Genomic DNA, 18893 nt, shown 5'->3' with positions numbered 1-18893 from the left:
ATATTCATATAATCATGTTTGGAAATCTGATGAGTTTACTTGGCTTACTCTCTCTTTAAGCAGATACCATTCTGTATCTCTGCATTTTTCTGTTTCTTTCTCTGCACATTTCTCACTTATAGGTTATAGGTTAAAATGCAAAGATAAATTTAAAGATTATAAAATATTACAGTACATATTTTAATATGTATATATATGATTTGTCTGCCAGTAAACACTGAACTGAAATTCTCAAACAGCTACTAACAGTAACTCCATATCATCCATTCTATTAATGCAAACAGTTAATTGACAGCTACTCATTGCATGTAAATAATAAGGAGGTGGGCTTCCCCCTCACTGCACGCAAATAAGTAGGGTGCTGAGTTTCTTTCCTCAATGTGCATTAATTTTCTTATTAACAATGAGCTTAATGCACTATTTTAGCATGAAATTGATCAATGTTGTGGAACTCTCATATGTTGTTTGTCATCCTTGGATTTTCCTCATGAGTTGAGGAGGAATAACGAAGGATGTTGAACAGACAATGGCTGCTCCTTATTTCTCACTGTACAGTAATTTCATCAGTATCAAATTTAGGTTTTCCTTTCTGTTTCTCAGAAGGCTCTGCCATTTCACTTTTTAGCCCATTTCCAGAGCATTTGTGAATCTGATGTACTCTGCAGTTTTCTCACTCTTGACTTCTTTCCACTTCAGTTAATTCTGATTTTTTTTTTAATAAATTATTATCCATAAGAGTATTCTTTTATTCTGTGTCAAGCTTATATCTTAAAACTCTTGGATGAGAAGCGCTGCTGGGAGAGCTATAGCTTCTGAATTGACAGAAGGAATACTTTAGGATATCTCACTTGCCTTATTTAGTAAGGGAAAATGGGACCCTTAAATAATTTTCAGAGATTTTTTTTTTAAGCAAAGAAAACTACATGAAAAGTTCACAGAGTTTCCACCATCACCCTGATGATCAGATAGTCACTGCTGAGTTTGAGATAATTCTTTCTAATTCTTGAGGAAATGTAATGCAAACCTGTATCTCCCTTTTCTCTCCTGCTAGTGCTTTTCCAATACTTTGTGTAAAACAAACAAAATCTCAGTTCTGACACCTTACTTATGAATATCTAATAATGATTAATATATTCTACAATACCATAGAGAGTGTTTCCTCTCAAAATTATTATGATTTCTAAATCTTCTCAGCAATTCATTGCTAATATAAATTTTGTTCTTTGCCTAACATTTTCTTGTTGGACTAGGAAAGAGGTTGTTACTATGAGAGTTTGGCAAATGCATAATAAGCACTACTTTACCTGTCCCCGTGCTGTATTCTTCACAGAGAAGATTGAAGATATCATATTTTACACAACCAGTTCCAAATGTGACAATGTATATTTACAGTGTACTAAAAATATATAAATAACGTAACTTGGTTTAGCCAGACTTGATATCAAGAGTTAAAACATATACCCAGTTACAAGAATGCCTTACTTTAAAATGCATATATACTTAAAATTACGAACTTTGCCATTTTTAAAGTGCCTTTTTTTCCAGAATTTCTCAGCTGTTATGCTCTGCTCTGTGTTGATAAATGGTGACTAGCCAGGATATTTGGCTTTAAGAGAAGAGATATAATTCATTTGAAAATGTAAATATTCCACCTCAATAAACTGATCTGATCAACTTAATGCCCTTACAAAGTATAATAAATGAAATCTTAAATACCAGCCCAATCACTGCATTCTTCCCGCCTTTAAAAGAAAAGATGTATCAGATATTAACCCAGCATTATTTAAAAGGTCAGTTTCAACATATCAAAGAGTAGCACTGTATGCTCTCAGGAAATGTCAGTCCCTGTCTTTTAGATATTATTAATCCGAAAATTAATAAGAATAAAATTAATTGTCTATTTCGTGGGGATCAGAAAAAGACCATAAGCTATGTCACCATATTCTGTGTTATTAATAGGTTTATAATACAGCCACAGTAATAATTATAAACCATGCTTCATTGCCTGTGACTTTGAGGATTTCATTGCATATCATGATGGACACAAATAACCAGGCATGAAAGAATACACTGGTACCATTTCTTAAGATGCTTTTATCTTATGGTTTCATGGCAGGAAGATAGCAGCAAAGAAAGTATTTTCTTGTGCAGAGACAATTACATTGCATTAACTTTGAATGGATAGCAGAAGTTTTATCTAAAAGCATGTCTTTTCCCATTAGCCTGCCTCTACTCTACCCTAGTGTCCACATCTCCACACACAGCCTGTCTTCAAAAACCTTACAAGAGTAATCTTCAGACCAAAAATGGGACTCTTACAAAGTAGTCACAGTATCATATTTTCTTATGAATATAGCTGTAATGCATATCTAGCAATGTTTCTCCTTGTCAAAATGCACCGTGGAAAGCAGATCACAGTGTCACGGGGGCAGCTCTCAACCCCACAACTTCCTGACAGCTTTTGAGCACTGCACACTTCATACTGCCACCTTCCAGTTCTCCTCCAGAAGTGGCAGCTGCACTCTAAACCAGAACAGTTAGGTCACCTTAACTATGTACAGCAGGCTTGGGGCTTGCAACAGTGAAGTGCAGCGCTGCCACGGCAGCCAACAGCTCGTACATCTGCGTACCAATCTGTTGCGTCTCTCAGCTGGGACTTTATGTGGCTACAGCCACTCACTGTGCAGACACATGCTCTTCATCCTTCACCCACCAAAACAGGCTGGCAAGTAATTTTGGAACAGCCAGCAATGCTACTGACAGCTCATGTTCTGGAACACACAGGACAATAAACATTTTTTTTTAAATCTCACAAAAAGCCCTCGTCATGCCAGATGTATCCTGCCTTCTGCTGACCCCTGTCCATCTCTCCCTCGCTCCTTTCCTGATTTCAACTGCAAAACCATCATGCTGCATAAGCAGAAGGTGGAGTGCAGGCCCTTGAACTCCGTACTAGTGCACTTGGCCTTTGTGCAGACCTTACAAACATGTCAGGTGGCACCAAGGCAGGTGCGTCCAGGCACCACCATGGTGAGCGGCGGGCACGAGGGCCACGCCTCCCCGCCTTTCAGTGTTACTCTCTCTCTGCCCTCCCACCACTGGCACTACCAGGTGCTGGTGGGTAAGAGCAGCAGCCCAGGCAGCCCATCCCCTCTCTGTGGGCGATGCAAACAACACCCATTTGCCCAGGGCTTTTCTAGAAGGGCTTTTCGGAATTTGCCCTAAAGATTTACAGTGGCTCATGTGAACCTGTACACAAGTGGCCTAATCATGCCAGGGCCATTTCTGAAAGGTCAAAACACCTGAAATGCAGATGCAGCAAGGACACTTAACTTTGATGCTAAATTCATGCTGTAATTTGATTTTAACATTTTCAGTATATTTATTTATTTATGTAAAGGATGACACCCAAATGTCTTAGTGTTAGCAACCCCAGTATAATTATGAATTATAATAAAATGAGAAATGGCAATTTTAAAACTTTCTTGTAAGTTGTTCACATGGTCTCCTAATGTCTTTAATATTTCAGAAAGAAGAATAAAATGAGAGTACTATAGTTCACATATCTCAGAGGAGCTTTGTTTAATGGATTCGAGTTGTGTGTATTGATCTATTTTTCTCCCAAGACTTCAGTATCAGCCTCAGGGTGATTTTAGCATCATTGATATATGCAAGTGCTGGTTTGTGGAGGTTATACCGTTAGCGAGGTGGTCTCTTTCTTCCCTCATTAAGCAAACTTGTCACAGCTGCTTCCTCAATATCCTAGAGGATTAATGTTTACCATCATGGCAGCATCTGAACTGATGGGAATTCAACCACTTTATGTTATGAAAACAGAAACAGAAAATCTGCCAGCTTAGAACTCAGGTGAATGTCTTGGTACTGTTAATATTTTACAAGATCTGTAAATTGAAACCTAGCATACCATTGTGTAGCTGTGTCCTTTGCACATGCTAGAAAAGATAAATATTTTGGTTTTCAAGCTTTTCATGTTTTTCTTTTGAAATCAAACACTACTAACATTAAATAAATGTAAGAAGAAACGACAGCTGTTGGCACTTCCATAGTAAATTGCTAAGAATACGTTTGAGAAAAGACATTATCCTAGAGAAAGCAAAATGGCCACTTAAGATACAACTTTTTTTTAAACAGGTGAGCTGCTAAATTAAAGATTAAAAGTATCCATATTTGCTGTGATATATTCATCTACCACCCTTACTTCTCTTTTTTGTTATTCAAGAAAACCTTCAGGTTTGGTAAAACAGTAGTTACCAACCAACAAAACCATTGAAACCTTTGTGGTTTTGATAACTCCTTGGATAAATGCTAAACCATGATACATCTATCATTAGTTCTAACAGCCATGATAATTTAGAGAATCACTTTCTATTAAGTATTCTAGTTAATGTTATGATTTTATCCCTTTACATCTGCATTGAAGTGCTGTAGACAACAGAGATAGATCCCACCTTTTTTACCCAGAGAAAGAGATTCTTCAATAACTCAGCTGCTTTAAACTCAACCCCCATGGAGATTGTTCCTCAAGATCACCATGAAAATCACAAGACCAGAATAGATGGGTTTGAGTTTTTTGCCTGAAATCAGATTTGAATTAACGAAATAATTATAAAAGACTGTAGAAGGAAACCAAGTCCTAAACCACAAAGATGTAAAGAGAGAAGGAAGTTAGGGATAGGGGAAGTAGCATTTCAGCAGTCTTCATAGGATAGGAAGATTACTAGAGTGCCTATCAGCAAGAGATGTGATGTGGGAAAGTCTATGACATGTAAGAAACCATGAGCTCCTGAAACACAGAAGGACATGGATGCACTCTGGTGTGATGGAGATGAGTATACACAGCAGTACAAACACTGACAGGAAATATGAAATTATCAAACTGCAGAGAATAAAGATGCATGTGGATTTTGGTGTAATTGGATTGGAGCACACCTCAATAAGTACCCAAACAGACCAATGAATGCTGCAGCTATTGAAATAAACAAGGACTATCTGTAGCTGAGGGCAGTTTGTGCTTATCAGGATTGAACCAAAAATACATTTGCCCTCCAGTACTCTCCCCCAGTGCCCACAAATATAATTAAGTTAACTATAGATGAAATCCTGACCCAATTGACAACATGCAAACAACTCTAAAATCTACATTTAATATATTTGGTATAGAATTTCACCCTATTTATAGGATTTAGTTACAATGAACATTCACAAGAATGGAAATAAAACTTTAAAATAACTCTGTTAACTAAAATGAAAAAAATTCAAAGTTTCTTGTGATTGTTTATAGAACAAAATCTATGTCCATTCATATAGGTTCACAGAAGTATACTAATAGAGTAAAGAGTTCTGTACTTGAATAGCCAAACTAGTTACAGATATTTTCTCTTTTTCAATTTAACTGCTGTGGAGTTTTTGCCTCTCTCCTTTCCTGCTTTGTGATGACTCAACTCTCTTTCTTCTTTATTTTCACAAAGGTCAACTTTCTTCATGAGCTTCAATTCAGCACTATCAGAAATACAGAAAATAGCACTTGTTTTGTCAGTCATAAAGCTGGCACAGGTTCCTAGAGCCATGTGCTTGGATGTTTAAGTCGAAGCCTATAAAAGAAGGATTTTCTCACCTTATGTAAAAAGAAATTAACAGACTGAGAAAAACAGGAAGTAAACATGTACAGTTTCTGAGATCTGATAGAACAAAAAACCTCACCCTATCATACCTGATTTAAAAAAAAAAAAAAAACCCTCTGACAGCTGACTTGGTCATTTGCATTCTACTATCTATATTAAATATAGTGCATCATTTTAGTACATAGTAATTTTCCTAAAAAAAAAAAAAAAAAAAAAAAAGCAGTCTTCTTTAAATTTTGCAAAGATATTTCTAATCAAACAACGCATTTCTCATATTGTATGCTTACAACCCCATTTAATAGGATCCAAACCTTCATTTCCTGCTATGTTTTAACTGCCTTATACTATTTTACTGGGTTTTATTGCTTATGGTTTTATACCACTGTAATATAACTACTAGGAAGAAGCCTTCCAAATGCATGCTGGAAAGCTGACAGTAAACCAGAAAAACCTACCATTTCCTGATTAGATTGTAGATATATTGGACTGTAAAAAAAGACTTTTTTCAAAAATTCTTTAGCTAAAAAACTTGTCATTTCTAAGAAGAATGGAATGCAGACAATACAAAGCAAGGAGCACCCAGTATGTAGGGATGAAATAGTAGTACGTGAAAGGAATGTATTCTGTGTGTCCTCAACTACCATTGAACAATACATCGAAAACTATTTTTCTGTTGTTCATTGACTTCAAAAAACAAAAAGTTTCAAATATTTTATTTGGTTTGGGGTTTTGGGGTTTTGAGGGGGGATTTTTGCACTGTTTGGTTATTTTTGGAAAGGCAAAAAGGCATATTTCTTCAGTTTTATTTATACAATAGAAATAAAAGAAAATATTGATGTAGAACTGACTGGAATTAAGTTTTGACCATCAATATGCCAGAAAACACTAAAAGCAGCCTCTTAACCAAAAAAACCCTATCTTTCAACAGGAAATTAATGCTCAGATGCCATCACCAGACACTCCATATCACATCTGGTATGAACTCTGTGCATAGGCAAGAGCATCTCAACTCATCTCATGTGAAAGTGTCACTCTGAAGCTACAGCCTGAAATCTCCCTGAAATACAAGTTTGTGCTTCCTTTTTCTTCCCACCTAGACGCTATTCTCATTTTTTGATTCAACCATGTTGACTCTGGCATTGTCTAGGACACCTCTGTGAAGTGCAAGGCTCATGAAGAGGAGCCAGGAGACATTGCTGAACATCACATTCCAACTGCTCTGTCACAAATGCTGATCACATGGCAAATGTCCAAGTGGCTCTTTATTGATTAATCAGTTACTGTCACATGAATTATCCTCAGCGCTGACTAAGGTAAGCATCCCTACGCTATTAGAACTGAAAGCTTCTCTTGCCTCTGTCTGTATTTTGAAGGTCTGAGAATGCCAATCTCTCAGCAATTTCAAATATTTCTTGTTATCCAGATGAGATTTTCTGGAAGCCACAAAATACAGAAATTCATCAAATCAGAAAAAGAGAGTTTTGAAAGTTATTTTCAAGGTTTTTATCTGATTCAGCAACATGCAATAGAATCTGAAGACTGTTTACTCTCTTGCAGTTCTTATGTGACTATTAAGCAATGGTAAGAGCCTCAGTGGAGGATAGCTGAGTGACTTCAATCACTTTAATATTAATTACTTTCATAGAATCATTCTTGCATTCTGAAAATCTCTAATTTTGAAAAATCAGGATTACCCTGCCTATAGATAGAGGGAAGAATCCACTTTTTTTTGTCATCTTCAATGTCTTAAAGTTGCATAAATGAGGCAATCTGACATTCAGCAAAGAGAAGTGATGATAACTTCCATCCTCCAGAGTAAGACACAGATCATCTCAAACCACAGCTGATAGCAAACCCAGGTCAAACCTTCTCTTTTGCCTCCTCAAAAAATGCTGAGTATGATCTGTAGCAATAGAAAGTTCCAGCAGGAAGAAAAAGAGAGTGCCAAAGAAGGATAAAGACAATAAGTATAGGGGACTAAAGTGATGCATCAGGTTCACTGTTCATCTTCTTGGCATGGTGCAGATGAGGGAAAAGCAGATGCTGCTAAGGTGGGAGAGGGGATATTACATGTAGCAATGCATAGTGCTCATATTCCTAATTCCTCACTTAATAAAAGAATGTCAACACTCAGTGCTGACACTGCATCCATTGGCTGCAATTTCTATGTTGAACACTTGGAAGCCAAACAACAGCAGAGCCGTTGCTGCTCTCTCGCAAAGTTGACTGCTTTAGACAGCCTCCAAAGCTTAAAGCCAGCCCCACCAACAACCCAAGATCCAGTTTGTAAGGTCCTGCTACAAACACCCTATTCATATTCCTAAATATTACCACAGCCTCCAAGTTCCATACAGTTCTGAGTAAACCATATAATACACACTCACGCTGAGGAAAAAAAGAGAGTAGGTGCCATTAAAAGTATCAAAAAAGTATCCCTTATTTCCAAAGTCACTTGATTTCTTTGAATATCCCCCAAGAAAGATAGCCTAGATTCAGCTCTGTGTTTTGCCCGTTTTGGTTACTCTAAAAAGCCCAATAGAGATATAAATCTGGGAAGCAAATATTTAAAAACTACTCCTGAAGAACCATTTACAACACTGGGAAAGGCAGCCTTTTCCAGCTTTTTGGGTTTGTTTTTTTTGGTTGGTTTTGTTGGTCATAATGGGATATCAGAAACATGCCGTGGATGATAAATGCAGGTACTCTTTGCTTTACATCAATCTCTTCCTAGATTGGCATTCCCATAAGACTATCCTCACTCATGTGAGATAATACTATAGGGGTTAAGTATACCACCAGAAGCTTTGAGAGAAAAGTTTAAAGCTATGTCTTGGAATGCAGGGGGGAGAGAGTCACCTGCAGTTCAGTGTCAAAAGTCATAAGACTGTACTGCTTTCTTCAAGTTTTATCCCAGACAATTACTTTTACAGTCTATGTCTACAGTAAGACACTGACTCAAATCAAATCAGTTTTACATACTTTGAAAGAAGCTGTCTTGTTCCATTAGAGCTTAAACTGGTCTTTCACCATGATATTCCAACATATAGGTGGAGAGCAGTGCAGGAAAAGGTTCATTTCTAGCCAGATCAGCTCCATAATCCAGCTCACCGCTCATATCAACACCACTGGCCAGTAGATGGAAAGACTGATCAACAGGTGTAATAGAACGTGAGGGATACCAGTGACCCCAACACAGTTCAATTAATACTATTAATCTATTTAGCTACAAAGTGAAACTGCACCCCTTATTCTCTGATCATAGCTTTACTTGCCCAGTTACATAAAAGTGAACACAATAAACTTTAAATCAACTTATTTAAAATATAATTGACAGGCTGTTTTAGCAAGCTTAGTACATTAGTATCTCTCTTACACTCTTGTGGCAATAAATGTGACCAAGAATCCCACAGCAAAATGGAAGACTTTTTTGAAATTGTGACACTCAATTATCTATAATTTTATCTATTGTAAATACCATCTTAGAGCAGCATTCTAGTTTTTAGGGTGGTTTTCTGGTCATAACAGCCCTTCATGAACATCCAAAAATTTAGGACTATTCTTTAGTCATATTGACTTTTACCATTAATAGTTTTCTGTTAGATTTGCTCACTGACTCTAATTTTATAATATTGCCTGCAGATGGCCAGAAATAACATGCATGCAAGGATAAAAAGGAGGATGCAAATTTCAAAACAATACCATAATCTTCATTACAGAAGTGTTCGTGTAGTAATTAAGTGTGGAGCTGCACATATGGTGTCTGATTTATCTTCATATTTTCATTGATGCAAACTTGCTATGATAATATTAATGTAAATGTAACCATACCACTTCTCAGTCTGGGAGCACAGAAAAGCTATTTTTTTCCTTCTCTTTTTCCATTAGTAATTGCACTTTTTTTTCCTCCACTAGAAACTGAAAGTAAGAAAAGTAGCTACAAAGTCACAGGTTTAGCTACTGTAGAATTTTCTTCTCCTCCTTTGTGTATTTAAGGGAAGTAGCTAGTTCCCTTAAATACACAAAGAATTTCATTCTCTTGGTGGATATGGAGTTACATTCTTCTGGTTTAGGATTATTCATCAATATTTTCACTCCCAGAAATCCACCAAACAAGAAGAGTGATAGCCACCAAACAAGAAGAGTTTCTCTAGTGAAATACGTCCAAGGCTTCTGCCCTCTGCCTAAATATCTTACACTAAAATTTAATTCCTGCTGAAGAGAAAAATAACACTGTCTCTTAACATGGAGCAATAGAAACAAAATTTCTCAGTCCATAAAGTCCTTCCCTGTAAGAATACTTAACAGCACACACTAAAGTTTTTGATAATTTGTAAGTACAATTACTAGGTTTTTATTTCATTTACCGCTCCCTTTCCACTCTGTTCTTTAAGCCCAGATCTGCCCAATTCTAACCCTTCACTGTGAGCAGTTGTGTGTCTTTTTCTGGGTATAGGTGTATATTAGTACAAGCCAAAAGGAGTAGCAGGATTCAACTCCTGTTCATACTGTTCAGCTCCTAGAAAGCATAAACTTCTATTTTCTGTACTCCAATTCCTGATAGTCTTGAGAGACTAGGTAAACTCAGAAATGCCCTAAATTAGAAATTTATGAGCAACACTTCTTAAAAGGTACTTTTTCATATTCAAAAATTCAAAGATGAAATTTCCACATCATGACAATACCAGCTTTTCTCTCCCCGCTCCCAACCCCCCCATGGCTTTCTATGAAGTATAACTAAATTGTAAAAATATTTACTATGGAAATGTCTTTCTCTGGATTGTTTCTCCTCCACTTGTACTTATTAACAAACTTCAGAATAATATTTTTGCATAGATGTATCCTTTTCAATCAGGAAATTTCAACTCTGAAGCTTCACTTTTAGGCCTCATATCTTTGAAAATTAGTTGAACCTCCATGCACACTGCATACTCATTTTAAAGCAGTTTGACTCTTTTCAATAGCACTTATCTATTTCACTGTGCATCAATTTAAGTTTCTTATGGAGGTGTTTTAATTTGTGAAGTTGACATTTTGTATTTCATGCAAAGGCTACATGATAAACAGTTAAAACTTGTTATAGATATTAATTGAATTCACAGCCTTTTACACAAAAAAATAGGTTTTTTTGAAGCCAAAAGGCCTTTTGTGAAATAAATTACTATCAAAAATTGATAAAGTAAACCCAATGTAAAAGATAACACAGGAAAAGTGCATAATTACTGATGGACCTAAATACCAGAAATAGAAGGGAATTATTTCTGTCCCACACAATTGCAATGCAATTATTACAGGATTGTGAAAGAACTGATCCCTCAGACACTGGTCAAAAGCAATGAAAAAGTCATAATGATTATTTTTTTATAAACCTAGTCTAAACACAGAACAAAGAAGAAAAGAACTGAGAAGATACATTTCTTTAAATATTCACTGATTAGAGTGATAGCAATAAACTCTTTGCAGCAAATGGTATTCCTTCTTGACCCTCCCCTCAAATTTGCTGTGGCTTGTAAATTGGTTGATTTTACCAATGGCAACCTCAGAAATCCAGATTTAGAGAGAAATGGTGAATAGATGCTTTATAATCCCTCAAATTCCCAAGTATTTTCATTTCTTTAAAACACCAAAGTGGGGCTCATGGTTGATGGATACAAATCAATATGCCACAGAAACCTTCTGCTGCATGCTGGGATAAGAAAGTTGATGCTGAAAATCAAAATTATAATCTGAGATGTTAAGGATATCAGATGTATGGGAAGTTTTAAATAAGTCCTTACTTTGAATATTAAAAAAAACCCAACAATTATGAATGATTTTTGCAATGCTTATATACAACATCACAACTCTTTTCATAGCTCTTTTTGGAAAAGCATCAACTGAACAGAATCACTGAATCATTAATCATTGGAAAAAACCTCTGAGATCACTGAGTCCAATCCTTAGCCCAGCACAGTTGCGCTCACCACTAAACATTGTCCCCAAGTGACACATCCACACGTTTCTCGACCACTTCCACGGATATTGGCAAAACCCCTTCCCTAGGCAGCCTGTTCCAATGCCTGACCACCCTTTTAGTGAAGACATTTTTCTTAATGGGAAATATTTAGCACTCAACCCTTAATACTTAAACAATAAAAATTTTAAAATCTGGAATTTCCATCCATGCATACAAGCGCCTGCTCACTTTCTTCATTAGAAAAAATAACAAAAGCCCAAATCTGTTTGCTTATTTTTTTTAACCACTGAGAGCTTTGTGGTCAGCTCTTTAGGCTTTCTTTCACCTTTTACTCATAACTCCAGAAACATTCCCAGCTTATAAAAAAATACAAGTCTAACTCACTCAGATTGGATCTTTGTCTCTCAAAAGGCAAGCAGAGAATGATAAAACTAAAATTATTAGCCATAATACTTCACACTGTTCATGGAAGAGTCAGATGCAGCACATAAATTAATAAAAGCACTCTAAATCATTAGAGTCAGCAAATTATATCACAAACTTTCATTTAAATCTCTTTATTAATGTGAGAGCTGTTCTATCTGAGAAACCATGAGAACGGGGCAGGGGTGCTATTTTTTGATATGGATTTCTGAGACTTTGGAAGTATAAATCAAATTTTCAGTATAGATTTATTAATGATTTATGTGTATATCATGTATATTTTTACAAAGACAAGCATAGCAGCCCTTTCAGAAGTTTACTTATGCATGGAAGAGATTACTGAGAGCCTAGTGCAGTAGATGAATGTGACTATCACATAGAAAAGATATAAAGGACATAAATATATTAAAATATTAGATTTTTAGTCTTTTGGGAACACCAATTTTAAGATCTGATGCTTGAAGCAATCTACTAATGTTTCAAATGCAACCTCCAAGATGCAGAAAAACGCCCCCCCATCCTGCTGACTGCACCAAGAACATACAAATGTAGATTGTTCAAATATTTCTGTGAGAAAAAATTCTCCAAGCATAAAATATGAGAATCAGCTTATTATTAGACAGTAGACTAAAATGAAACTATAGATAAGCAGCACAGCTTAAATCCATTAGAAAAACTATCTTCAGTTCAAAAAATAATTAACATTACACAAAAGTTAAAACTCAGGAGTGATGTTAATTATGTTTTTTTCTTTCAGTGTCCCAAGGAAACAATTAATTCAGCCCATGCATCTAGGTCTAGAAAAAAATTACAGAATATTACTGTTTATCAAAATCAGTCTTGAATACCAAAAAATCTAAAAAAAAATATATTTTTTGTGTTGAAATACTACCATGACACTAATTATCACTGGGATTCTGAATTACATGAGAATATAAAGGTAGGATAAATGAAAAATAGAAACATAATATATAGGTTAGAGGACCAAATATATAGGTTAGAGGACCAATATATAGGTTAGAGGACCAACAATTTTAAAAAATAGTATTTTAACTCTCCAATATACTAGCTAAGATTCATTCACCTTAAAAACCATAGGAAATAAATAAAATATATAATCAAACTATCATAGTCTGGTGCTGTGTCTTGTAGTTTATTTTAAATATGAATTTTTCTCTCTATCAAAGTACTTGATAATATGGAAGAGCAGCTCTGTGATGAACTGTATTTCAACTTAAAAATCAGCCCTCAAGATTAAAAACATCAATTTCTCACTGAAGCTGAGGTTATGTCTAACCTTGGCTGTTACAAGGAGAGGGAGGATCTGTGCAACTTAATTCCACTTGACAAGGACAAACCCAAAGTACTGTCATAATGGGCTTCTCTTCTGTCTCTGTGGCCTTTCCACTGCAAAAACAGATGATGAGATGAACTTATGTTTCCATCTTGAAACAGAGCAGAGAGAAAAAGGCTCACAGCCAAAATTAGATGCTACTTTAAAAGAAAAAAAAATCCAAATTTAATTTAAATTTTTTATCTAAAAAATTGAGTTGATGCATTGACCACTCAGTGGATGAGGAACTGGCTGGTTGGTCAGACGCTGTGGTCAATGGCTCAATATCCAAGTGGAGACCATGACAAATGGCATTCCTCAGGGGTTGGTATTGGGAGTGGCACTACTTAACATCTTTGTCAGTGACATGCACAGTGTGATTGAGTGCATCATCAGCAAGTTTGCCAATGACTCTCAGCTGTGTGGTCGAGTCAACACGCTAGACGGAAAGGATGCCATCCAGAGGGACCTGAACAGGCTTGTGAGGTGGGACAGTGCAAAATTCTTCAAGTTTAACAAGGCTGAGTGTAAGGTCCTGCACCTGGGTCGTGGCAATCCCAAGTACAAATAAAGGTTGGGTGGAGAATAGATTGAGAGCATCCCTGGTGAGAAGGACTTGGTGGTGCTGGTTGACAAGAAGTTCAACACGACTCAGCAATGTGCACTTGGAGCACAAAAAATCTTGGGCTGCAGCAAAGGAACTGTGGACAGAAGGTCAAGGGTGGTGATCCTCCCCCTCCACTCAGTTCCTGTGAGACCCTAGCTGGAGTACTGCATCCAGCTCTGAGAATTCCAACATCAGGATGTGGCCCTGATATAGTGAGCCCAGAGGAGGGCCACCAAGATGACGAGGGGGCTGGAGCACGTCTCCTATGAAGCACCTCTCCAGGCTCAGAGATTTGGGGTTGTTTAGGCTGCAGAAGAGAAGGTCCCAGGGAGACCACATTGAGGCCTTCTGGTACCTAAATGGGCCTTGCACAAAAGATGAAGAGGGCATGTAGCGATAGGATGAGGGAGAATAACTTTAAACTGAGAGCAGTTTTAGATTATATATTAGGAGGAAATTCTTCACTATGAGGGTGTTGACAGAGAGCTTGCCCAGAGAAGCTGTGGATGTTCCAAGCCCTGGAAGTGCTCAAGGCCAGACTGGATGGACTTTGAGCACCCTGGCCTAGTGGACAGTTTCCTTTCCCATGGTAGGGGCTTGGAAAGAAATGATCTTTAAGGTCCCTTCCAATCTAAAACATTCCCTCCTTGATAATATCAGATTTTGCACTCTTGTGAATACTGCAGAGATAACTGAGCAAATGTTTGGAAATTATACTGTCTTTCAGAGAATTTTCTGAGTATTTACAACTCAGACTTGAGGAATATCTATAAAACACTGAGAAAATCTGCCTTTAACAAAGCTACCAGATTTCAGATTTCTTTTAGATCTCAAATCTCTCATAAAAAGTGAATAGCTAACCAAGATGTTGTACTAATGTCACATCTTACAAAAACTTCTGCTTTCTGTTGTTTCAGACTAAAAACAGACCCTTAGGAGGGAAAAATTAGACACTGCTACAAATGATGATGTAAAAGGAACAAAAACCTCTCCAAAATGTGACAAAATAATTCTCTTTCTGTTAAAATATAAATGCAAAAGCATTTTCAAAATTTACAAAGTGCGCCTCTTCTTTTACTTAAGTACAATAGGTTATTTTCTGCTCTATGAATAAAAATTTGGACCACTGCAACTCTAAACCACAGGTATTTGTGAATTAGTCGTTCATTCATGTGCATTTAGCTTTCCATTGCACAGTTTGTCCTCAGAAAGCAGATACACACAGTCTTTTCTGTGTATATACTAAATGTGTTTGAACCTTGCATGTTTCTTTTAATCACTGAGAGGCCATGATTGCCACCAAATACAATCCTCAATTACATAAATAATTGTAACATTAGTGCACTGTAACAGAATCAAATCATTTATTCTTTTGACTGCTTTTGAATATGAATCAAAATTTCATTGATCCATCAGAATCATGTGAATTTGATTTGGTTTTTCTTTCCCAGCAATCATTTATAACAAAATTTAATAAAACCCATAAACAACATATATTATCAGTTATAGTAGTGTTTAAAATAAAGTTTACAAAGAAAATACATAAAAGAAATAGAACTTGAAATGTTGAACTTTGAGACAAATCATAATCTGAAAGCTCTTTGAAAACAAAGTTTCTTTCTATTGCTCATCATGTTAGAATTTTGTTGATTTGTTTAAATGTGTATAATGATTTAGGAAGACAAAAGTCTGTTATAATAACAAAAACATGCCCAGTTCAGAGTTACAATGCAGAAAGCCTCTAAAATATTTTATTTCCTAATGGAAGCAAAAGTATGTACAGTAACAATCTAGAAGTTCCTATCATTTAATAAAAGAGTATTTTTAGTAATCAATAAGTTTTTTATCTGATTAAAGTTATAAGCTGCTTTCAAATTACTTTGTTTCTTTTTGCAGATATTAGAAAATTCCTTATGAAGGAACTAAAAATTCTTTCAGAAAGTTTTTAATATGCTGATGTGAAAATGATAGTGGCTTTCACCACAAGACTGCCTATTCAGTGGTAAAAATATTTCAGATTACAATAAGCCTCACTTGGAATAAAATGAGAAGAAAGCTCTCTCTGTCAGGAAAAGAAAGAAGTATTTTAAATATCCTTCATCTTCCATCTAACATTTTCAAGTACTTTATTGCACAAAAAAAAGTCTTTCTGAAGTCTGCACTGAAAAGCACTGCTGGACACCAACCTCAGTTAATTCAAATGCAAATAAACTGTGAACTTCAACCTACTTCAAGCAATCAGTGCAAGCATTGCCAACTCTCCCCTCATTTAACTCTTTAGAACTTCTTATTTTCTTAAGATTTGCAGGACTCATCAATGCAGCCAAATAATTCACCAATAATTTTACATAATGTATGGTACAAAGAATGATTAATTGAATAGACTTACCATGATCATTTCTAGGATAGGTGGTGTAAATACCTGCATAACCGTTGCTATCAAATAAGGCTAAAAATGGATAACAAATAACACATTTCCAGTCATGTGCCTGGTTAAACCACAGCTACCTCTCTTGGCCAGTATATTTAGCCAATACAAACAGAAGTAACAATGACATAAGGGAGAAGAAAGATACCAGCAATTAGGGAGCCTTTTTGAAGTTCTTCTATAACAGTAACTGTGCAGTAATTCCTTGATCTGCACTGGCCCATCCAAATCAAGACACATCTGTTAACAAATGCAACTGCTAGAAAGGAACACAACCTAACAGAACTTTGCAACTAGAGGCTACTCAACCCAAAACCTAAAGAAAGAACTTGTAAAATACGACAGAAGAAAATAAAACTGTGGGTTTGATTTCTCCTGAATATTCTTCCTGGGCAGTAGTAACCCTTGATATTGGAGGTGTTAGAGGGAATTTCACATGGCACTATTTTCAAAGAGGCTAGACTACCACTGCTTTTGGTCAACCCAATGCTTTCTCAATGTCTCTTCGCTACAGAGAAAATATTTTACTTGCTACTCTTCTGATAATATGAAATTGTTGTCTTTTCTGTCCACCAAGAGTCAGGAAAAAGCATGCTGTATTAAATATGTATAATATCATATGCAAACACATTTCCAGTCTTTTCATTTGCTGACAGCTATTCTCTGTGCTTCAGAAGGTAAAGAAAAATGGCAGCTTGAACTAAAAAACAGGATTAAACAGATGTGAAAAAAAAACTTGCTAATCTATTTACTTTAAAGTTATGTAGTACAACAGACCAAGCTACACTGAATGGTTAGCGAATATGGTCCTGCTTTTGCTAGAAAATTTGTAGAACAAAGTCAAGATTGGCATTTGAGTCACTGCTTCCCCTTGAGCCAGTGATTCACTCCAGCAACATTTAATGTCCACAGTTATCCCATAATATTTGCCAGTCTGGAGAAAAATAATCAGAAATGACTTCCAGAACTTCATTTGACCTCTTACCTTTGAGATATCAAAGCCAAGTTCAGATCTGCTAAATGGAAGAACTATTCCTATTGGAGCTCCATTTTTAGATTTCAAACTAACAAAACTGAGAAGAGCTTTGGTTTTAATATTATTTTATAGTCTCTAAAAGAGAAGAGTGTCACAAAAATTTGTATTTTCTGAAAAGATATATGAAGTCACAGTTTAGGACAGTATGCATTTTTCTAAGAAAAATAAGAGTTTGGTTTTTTTAAAAGACGTAATTTATGTGATTGTATTCTTTTATTCTAAGTTCTTTTATTCTAAGATTGAATATTGCTTTTAAACAAATACTGAGGATTACTGGATAAACTCACACACAAATAGAAACAGGATGAAAAACTGACATGATTAGGTAGATCCAGAACACACCTAGAATGGAGCAACCAGAATATTTGGGCTTTTACCAATCAGCATTTGCTGCCAAAGGCCTTAAACCAGGAAATAACCAAGTGATCCACTAGAAAAAGTAAGCTTTGGATCCCTGACAGGGTTGTGCATATGCTTATATTTTCAATAGTTGTAAGCATGTGCCCTCATATGCACACCTCTGTGTGTTGGTCAGCTTAAGAAGGGTCCATAAGGTAGCTCTCGAAACTTGAATTTTCTCTAAATCCTGTTTTTGTAACAAAACTCCTCCTTGATTTCATATTAGTTCTGCAGTCACGTGGTTGGTCAAGTCATTCACTTCTGCGTGATGTTAATAAAGGATTTGGAACTGCGTATTATAGAAAATCATATTCTTACAAGTTTACAAATATGCTTGTACAAGCATACTGCAGACAGACTTCTTCTAGTTAGAGCCAATGACCAAAATGCCTATGGACCACACTTAATGTATACATATATTGAGAACACCATTTTGTTCAAAAATAGCAGTGCCATTTTATCTCCTTCAGAGTATATGTACCATTTCAAATACCCATTTTTCAAACATAATTTGTCAAAAAAATCACCCTAATACAAATGAAAGCAAAATATTCCATAGAAAATACAATCAGATATAAATTGAAAAGCTCGGAATTAATGTCTTAGTAGCAAAGTTTATCATCTGATTTTTGCTGGTTAGTGACTGATCTCAGAAAGGTCAATGACTTTTAATCATGTAGTGATGGAGGTAGTCCTGTTAACTGGAAAAAGACTATGTGTATGAATAGAGATCACTCAAGTGAACAATGATTTGCAGATTCAGACCCTGTATAAACATTAAAAGTTTAGATATATAATTAGTGGGTTTGGGTTGCATATATAATTAGTGAGTTTGGGTCTTTTTCCCCCTCAGTATTATTGTAGCATCTGCACCACATGGTTCAGAATAACTTTTTCAAAATAATTTTGTATTGTGTCTACTTCAAAAAGTAAACATCCTGAATCTCCATACCTTAAAAGTCATAATGTAAAATTATATCAAAATATTTCAAAGCAAATCAATATTCATGTCAATGACAGATGATAAAAGCTGTCTTAGCTTGTTGCATCCTGGGTTCGTGGCTGATGGATA

At 35.9% G+C, this 18893-nt stretch overlaps 1 protein-coding gene across 4 annotated transcripts in view; it reads right to left on the bottom strand.

The window, feature by feature from the left end:
* Window positions 1-18893, bottom strand: part of FSTL5 (follistatin like 5) — a 383037-nt gene that overhangs the window by 255974 nt on the left and 108170 nt on the right. Inside the window, exon 1 of one of the 4 annotated variants that reach the window (XM_068187172.1) lies at window positions 13316-13432. The exons of the other annotated variants lie outside the window; for them this stretch is intronic. The gene's annotated coding sequence lies outside the window, so the exon portion shown is untranslated. Of the gene's footprint in view, window positions 1-13315; window positions 13433-18893 lie in introns of those variants that run through there. 4 annotated transcript variants of the gene reach the window in all.

This window comes from Anomalospiza imberbis, chromosome 4, assembly GCF_031753505.1.
Source record: "Anomalospiza imberbis isolate Cuckoo-Finch-1a 21T00152 chromosome 4, ASM3175350v1, whole genome shotgun sequence".
In the NCBI taxonomy this organism is placed as follows: domain Eukaryota; kingdom Metazoa; phylum Chordata; class Aves; order Passeriformes; family Viduidae; genus Anomalospiza; species Anomalospiza imberbis.
Note: the sequence above shows the minus strand (reverse complement) of the source record. Positions and strands in the feature narration are given on the sequence as shown.